Source organism: Coregonus clupeaformis, unplaced genomic scaffold (genome assembly GCF_020615455.1).
Source record: "Coregonus clupeaformis isolate EN_2021a unplaced genomic scaffold, ASM2061545v1 scaf0784, whole genome shotgun sequence".
Taxonomy (NCBI): Eukaryota; Metazoa; Chordata; class Actinopteri; order Salmoniformes; family Salmonidae; genus Coregonus; species Coregonus clupeaformis.
Genome location: NW_025534239.1, coordinates 190,855 through 199,094, shown reverse-complemented (window position 1 = coordinate 199,094; position 8,240 = coordinate 190,855).

The following is an 8,240-nucleotide window of genomic DNA, read 5'->3' as shown; positions in this document are numbered from 1 at the left end:
CGCAACCTCCTGGCCGTCCCCGAGGCCGGGGTCGGCGCACGGCTGGAGCCGCGCGTAAAGGGGGGGGTACTGTCACGGTTTCGGCCGAGGCTGCTCCTCCTCCTGGTTCGGGCAGGCATCGGCGTTCGCCGTCCCCGGAGTACTAGCTGCCACCGTTGGATGTTTCGTGTGTGATTGCTTTGGTCTGTTTTGTACACCTGTGTCTGTTTGTGTGCTGATTACGTGTACTATAAGTTCCCTGTTTTGTATTGATTAGATTGTGTGTTGTTGTTCGCCTGTCCGTAGTGCTGCGTGTTTTGTTCTCTGTTTGTTGTTTATTGTTTACGCATGGTTGCGTAATTGCTCGCCTCTGTTTTTCTTCTGAGGCCGTTTATTTGTATCGTTGCCTTTTGGATTAAGTAAACTCTGTTGAACTGAGCTTCGGTGTCCTGCGCCTGACTTCCACACCACATACACCTCTCCTCTTGACAGTTTTAGACCTGGACATATTTTTCAGCGGCTACATTAGATGAGGTGCTATATTGTTTAGACCAGGGGTGTCAAACTCATTCCATGGAGGGCCTTGTATCTGCAGGTTTTTGGTTTTTCCTTTTCAATTAAAACCTAGACAACCAGGTTTGGGAGTTCCTTACGGATTAGTGACCTTAATCGATCAATCAAGTACAAGGGAGGAGTGAAAACCAGCAGCCACTCGGTCCTCCGTGGAATGAGTTTGACACCTGTGGTTTAGACCATCAAAATCATTGCGCTGCTTTATTTATTGACCTGTCGAAGGCATTTGATATGGTTAATTATTTTTTACTTTTTCTAAGGTTGTCTGAATTAAGCCTAGATCAGACATCTTGCAATTGGCTCAATAACTATCTAACGGACATAATGTGTGCTGGCTTAAGGACGTTTTCAAATCTAGATTCATCAATAATATGAAAGGTGTGCTGCAGGCAATGTTCCCTCTAAACTGCGCAGCCGGGCACTTCCTCCAGGACTGCAGAGAAGAAGAAATGCCAGGCCGCGCAGAGACGCAAGAGATTGAATTTAACTGAGTTCGCCCCATTATTTTGCACTATATAGATCAACGTTTTTTCTGTGATCGAATCGATATTATATCAGCCCCTTTTCAATGCAACAAACCAAAACATATATAACTTTGCAAGATTGAGTCTGTGATTTTGTTGTAGGCAGAGCCAGTCCGAACCGAGTAGAATTCTATTGACGGGAGTAGCCCACGAGCGGTCTTTCAATCACCCGCGAGTGAATGCGCAGTTCAGATCAGACCGCGGAGCCGCGCGTCTGCACATTTGTTGATATTCTTTGCTTGTTAGCGAGTTATCAGCCCAGTTATACATAAGTATAGGTCAGCAATGGGGAATTACTGCTTCCTACAAGAGAACAAAACGTGTAGGCTACATTTCAAGCTGTCTTTGAAAAGCCAGTCAGATAAAAAGCTTATGTCTTAATTAAAGAGGAAGTGTTGTATTTTGAGACAGGCTTGAATATGCAAATAAGCCAATAAGCAGAGGGGTAGCCTACGTTGTCTAATTCTCTGTATGGTAATAATAATTAATATTATTATGTAAAGTGGTTTCTTCCATCATACAACACAATACAATGTACAGTCACCTATTTGGCCCATGGTGTTACAAACCAAGTAAAAAAAAATCAAGAATTCATGTCAAGCCCTTCATAATGTAAAAACGTGTTTTAAAGTATCCTGCAATGTAGGCCTGCATTGAACACCACATATAGGCTACTGTAGGCTATATCATAGAAATAAAAAGCTATCTAAAACTGGAAGAGTACAGCCTCAGTGTTCACTGGAAACGCGCCCGGGAAGTTGCGCAAAAGTCTCACAGCCTTCAAGTTTCCGCTCATAAGACCTACAATTTGCTCAGTTACCAAAAAATCTAGGTAGAGAAATAAATCCTGTTTCACTTTGGAAAGTAGAAGGAAGATTGTTCAAGCAACGCTTCTCCCAGTGCTTGATTATGGTGACGTAATCTACAGTCATACAGCAGCTTCTGTTTTAAAACCTTTAGCACTGTGTTTTATCACTGGGGAACATTTTCATATGAAAGTTAAATTAAAAAATGCAATAGAAATAAAAAATATGCCTTTTGAACACAGCAACCAACTACTTTCTTTTTTTACTAGAAACATTTGAACTATCCAATTTCTCTTCTATATTATTTATCTAGTCAAAACATGTCACTACACCTCTACACATCACCATTGGGACAATCCAATTTGCTAGACCCCATTATTTTCTATAATGCATATGAATAGATGTTTTCAGTATAAAGGACTTAGACAGGTTTTCTTCTTTGGTAACAATTAAATAAAACAACAAATATATTATTTGTATTTTTTTCTTCCATTTTAAAGTGTTTCCACTTACTAATTTGTAAGTCGCTCTGGATAGAAGAGCGTCTGATAAATGACGTAAATGTAAATGTATTATTGATGTTCAGGCTGTTGTAATGTCCAGTTCATTATGTAAATAGTATTGTAGAACTCTGGTATTGATGGTCCATTTGAGGGTGATTCATTGATATGGATATTCAGAGTGAAAGAGCTGAGAATTCACATGTGATGGCCCACATCTAACACATTATTTCCTGTTGTGTTAGTAAGGACCACAACATTTTAGGCAGCAATTGTTCAAATCTGTCCAGAGTTTACAGATTAACAGTGAGTACAAACCCAGCCTGCCTCTCTCCTTCCACACTGAGTCCAAACCTACAGTCAGTGGGTCCTGATTGTGACAGTGGAGCCCAGTTTACTGCAGGATCCAGAGATGGCATCAGTGAAGCTGGAAGACTGCAGTCAAACACTGGAGCTGAATGTCAACATTAAAGATGAAGAAGAGGAGGAGAAGATTGGGAAATCTGTTTCTCATGGTAAGAGCAGGTTCTTTAGTGATCATATATATAGTACACCTCACCTGCGACTCATGAAAATACTTAAATTTAATTAATGAAGTCTACTAAAATGTTTATCTGACACCATAAAGACGATTAAAATATGCAAGCATGCATTAGGCAATGAGTTGATGTTGACTAGCAAGAATTGGTCTGATAGTGGAATACTAAAGGAAAATAGATTTAATAACATTGTAAAAATAACGATTCACTTACATTTTTTAAATTTTCAGAGGATCTAGGGTTATGTGCCTTGCTCAAGGGCACATCGACAGATTTTTCACCTAGTCTGCTCGGGGATTCGAACCAGCAACCTTTCAGTTACCTTCTGCCCAAGGTGTGAAGCCTAAGTTACAAGTCAATACTGACATTAACAAAACATTAAGTATCTAAACATGATCAGACAGGAAGAGAAAGACAAAGAATCCATAGCTTGTGTCATGGCCCATAGCTCATGGGATAGAGAGAATCCATAGCTTGTGTCGTGGCCCATAGCTCATGGGATAGTGAGAATCCATAGCTTGTGTCATGGCCCATAGCTCATGGGATAGAGAGAATCCATAGCTTGTGTCGTGGCCCACAGCTCATGGGATAGAGATAATCCATAGCTTGTGTCGTGGCCCATAGTTCATGGGATAGAGAGAATCCATAGCTTGTGTCATGGCCCATAGCTCATGGGATAGAGAGAATCCATAGCTTGTGTCGTGGCCCATAGCTCATGGGATAGAGAGAATCCATAGCTTGTGTCATGGCCCATAGCTCATGGGATAGAGAGAATCCATAGCTTGTGTCGTGGCCCATAGCTCATGGGATAGAGAGAATCCATAGCTTGTGTCATGGCCCATAGCTCATGGGATAGAGAGAATCCATAGCTTGTGTCGTGGCCCACAGCTCATGGGATAGAGATAATCCATAGCTTGTGTCGTGGCCCATAGTTCATGGGATAGAGAGAATCCATAGCTTGTGTCATGGCCCATAGCTCATGGGATAGAGAGAATCCATAGCTTGTGTCGTGGCCCATAGCTCATGGGATAGAGAGAATCCATAGCTTGTGTCATGGCCCATAGCTCATGGGATAGAGATAATCCATAGCTTGTGTCGTGGCCCATAGTTCATGGGAGAGGGGTAGAGAGAAAGACAGTGTACACTGAGTGTATTAAACATTAGGAACACCTGCTTCTTTCCCTGCCATAGACTGACCAGGTGAAAGCTATGATCCCTTATCGATGTCTCTTGTTAAATCCACTTCAGTGTAGATGAAGGGGAGGAGACGGGTGAAATATTTATCTGTGTATGTGTTTCATTCAGAGGGTGAAAAAAATATTTAAGTGTCTTTGAACAGGGTATGGTAGTAGGTACCAGACGCACCCGTTTGAGTGTGTCAAGAACTGCAACACAGTTTCCCGCAGTTTCAACAGTTTCCCGTGGGTATCAAGAACGGTCCACCACCAAAAGGACAGCCAACTTGACACAACTGTGGAAAGCATTGGCATCAACATGGGCCAGCATCCCTGTGGAAGGCTTTCGACACCTTGTAGAGTCCATGCCCTGACAAAGTTAGGCTTTTCTGAGGGCAGAAGGGGGTGCAACTCAATATTAGGAAGGTGTTCCTAATGTTTTGTACACTCAGTATATTTCTCACCACAGCAGGTCAAGAACAAAAGAGAAAGACACATTGAAGCTAAGACCCTTTTAGAACCATTTGACCATGTTTGGATTCAAAATCAGACTTGTTGATCAATAACATTACTGTTGAGTTAACTTCCAATCAGATATCAGACCTACAGTATGTTATCACAACAGGAGCTCAGAGGTGTGACAGAATGGGGGATGGTGAGATAATGCATCATTCAGAATGGAGGATGGTGAGATAATGCATCATTCAGAATGGGGGATGGTGATATAATGCATCATTCAGAATGGGGGATGGTGAGATAATGCATCATTTAGAATAGTGGGATGTGGGGAGCAACACAGAGAAGGCTGAATTCCTGAGAAGACAGTAAAACCTTTGGGTTGATAAAAGAGAAGTCTGGGGTTGGGCCCGCCACTATAGTACTATCTACATCTATGAGTTATCTCCAAAAGTAAGACCTCCATAAGTTCATTCTGTCATTCTGACACACCTGAAGAACTCACCACAACAAAGCTTGATTTATCGTTGTGCATGAAAAGTTGTTATAGAACTGTTTCGATGATAAGATAGATGTTCTTTCATGCTACTGAGACTTGCATGGATGACACCAGTATTGTCAGCATTTGTTTTATTAACTGGGCTATCTGGAGTGATCAGAGAGTAGACTAAAGAAGTGAAATAGACAAACTGCCAGTGTTTTGAAGTTCTATGAAATGAGTCTGTGTAGTTGCCAGGGTTGGTGTCAATTCCATTTAAATTCCAGTCAATTCAGGAAGTACACTGTCATTCTAATTCCAATTCTCTTCAATGTTTTTCAATCAGGAACATTGGTTTACTGGAAACACCTTTCCTCTTTTGACCTCACCCTTTCCCAGTCCCCTCCCACTGCGTGACCCCATCTTCACTAGAGGCTGTTCTCCTACTAATCTCACTGCAACCCCCCTCCAAGTCTCTGACCCCTACATTGTGTCCTTTTCTCTCCATCTCTCCTCCAACCTACCCACTCAGCCCTAACCCAGATGGTCATGCTCCTCCCACTCAGCCCTAACCCAGATGGTCATGCTCCTCCCACTCAGCCCTAACTCAGATGGTCATGCTCCTCCCACTCAGCCCTAACCCAGATGGTCATGCTCCTCCCACTCAGCCCCTAACCCAGATGGTCATGCTCCTCCCACTCAGCCCCTAACCCAGATAGTCATGCTCCTCCCACTCAGCCCCTAACCCAGATGTTCATGCTCCTCCCACTCAGCCCCTAACCCAGATGGTAATGCTCCTCCCACTCAGCCCCTAACCCAGATGGTCATGCTCCTCCCACTCAGCCCCTAACCCAGATGGTCATGCTCCTCCCACTCAGCCCTAACCCAGATGTTCATGCTCCTCCCACTCAGCCCTAACCCAGATGGTAATGCTCCTCCCACTCAGCCCTAACCCAGATGGTCATGCTCCTCCCACTCAGCCCTAACCCAGATGGTCATGCTCCTCCCACTCAGCCCTAACCCAGATGGTAATGCACCGCCGCAATCTTCACTCTCTCTCTCCCCCTTCTCTCCCCTATTTTATCCTATCCTCTCTCATGACTCTGACTTTGCCTCCTGGACCCTACTCTACTCCCTTTCTGCACCCTAGAAAATGTAATTGATACGATTGCGTTGTTGTCTCACTTAGCTATCTTAAGATGAATGCACTATTGTAAGTCACTCTGGATAAGAGTGTCTGCTGAATTAGTCAAATTTAAAAATGTGAATTGACATGGAATTGACCCCAGCCCTGATGGTTACTAACCCTTGTGATAGTGAGTGGAGGATGATATGGCTCGTAACACTTTAGAATAGTTTTATTCCCCTGTATTGTGCAGCATACTTAAATAAAGTCATTTGTTACCCAGTACAGCCAGAAGAGGACTGGCCAATGCTCAGAGCCTGGTTCCTCTCTAGGTTTCTTCCTAGGTTCCTTCCTTCTAGGGAGTTTTTCCTAGCCACTGTGCTTCTGCATTGCTTGCTCTTTGGGGTTGTAGTCTCGGTACCTGCACCCTCAGTGGAGTCAACAAACACCGGAAGCATCCGTGTTTCAGGGAAAAGGCAGAGAGGAAGGCAAAGCCTGAAAACCGGAAGCTTCTGGTTTCTGTGGACCTGGTTTAGGCGTTTCTTTTACGCCTGATACGTTAGGTTAGGGTATCTGTAAAGCACTCTGTGACAACGGCTGATGTAAAATGGGCTTTATAAAATCAGTGTGATTGATGTAAATCACACCAATTGACTGGTTCTTCTGATGTTGTTCACACAGGAGACCATGTTGAGACATTCTCTACATCCAGAGAATAACAGCAGGAAGAACACAGAGCTAAGAGGTCTCACCACTGCCCACATTGTGAGGAGATTTTCCCAATTCTATCAAAGCTAAAAATACACACAGGAGAGAATCTATTTCCCTGCTCTGATTGTGGGAAGAGCTGTAAAATACCAAGGGATCTGGTACTCCTGCTCTGACTGTTGGAAGAGTTTCTCTCAACATGGCCACTTAAATAGACACCAACAAATACATAAATGTGAGAATCCTCATCAGTTGTCTGACTAGCTAAGATTAAAATCATTCCATCACTTAATTCTCAAGAAATCGTAGCACACTCTATTGTAATCCTATTGTTTCTCACTGTGAGAGAACTGTGCAGAGGAAAGGGAACGTTATAGAATGTTAGCCTCTCTTTACTTTACTGATCAGTGTTCACCTGGTCAGTTTTGGTGTGTTTTGTTATCTTCTACTGTAATGATATTGAGATGACCTTGGATTTGCCCTTAGGGTTGAATATCCTCTGTGAGGCTGGTTGACTGGGTGGTACTGATTCTCTCTGCAGGTTTCTGTGGGAATGAGCTAGCAGACACAACATGTATCAGATAGAGATGGTGTGATGATCAGTTTTCACCAGTTAGTTTGGGTGGATACTTTTTGTTTATTAAATTGTATTTTAAAACTAGATTGGTTATTTTAGTCATTAATATTCATTAAGGCTTAATTCAAACCTGTTTAATTTATCTGCCAATGAAAAATAGTGTGTATATGAATTTGTTCTAGTCAAGCTCTTCTCTTTTGTGTAATGAATTACCAAAAAACGATGTTTCAAGTGACATATTTACTGTTGTTCTGAAGCTGAACAAGACAGGAAGTTTAAATGAGCATCACAAAGCTAAATCTGACCTATTCACTAACATGTTTTGTCAGCATAAGCAGCTGTGAGACATGCTAGAGTACTGTAACATTACTGATCTACTGAATCATTGTAGTTGTTGGGGGTTATATTTACAGTAAATATAATGGTGGTGGATAAGCCTTCAATGCAAGCTGCAGGGGTTGCCTTTCAACAAGATGATCCTGACATTTTAAAGGTTAAAAAGGTGGACTTTGTGGCCTTTATCGCAATGGTGATTAACGGCACTGCCATGGTGGCGAAAAGATCTAGGAAGATAGAAATCATTGTCCTTGCGGCAGAACTGTTCCTGGGGCTGAAAGATTTATTGGCAAAGGAGTTACATGGAATATTGGCAAAAGCCGTACCACCATCTCAGGTCCTAGAGACTGAGAAGGTAGATATGGAGATTTAAAGGAAGGAAGAAATTTGAGTTTTGTTTGTTTTGGGAATGTACTATTTTTATTAGGGTGGAGTAAGTTAGTATCACTATTAAGTATGGATT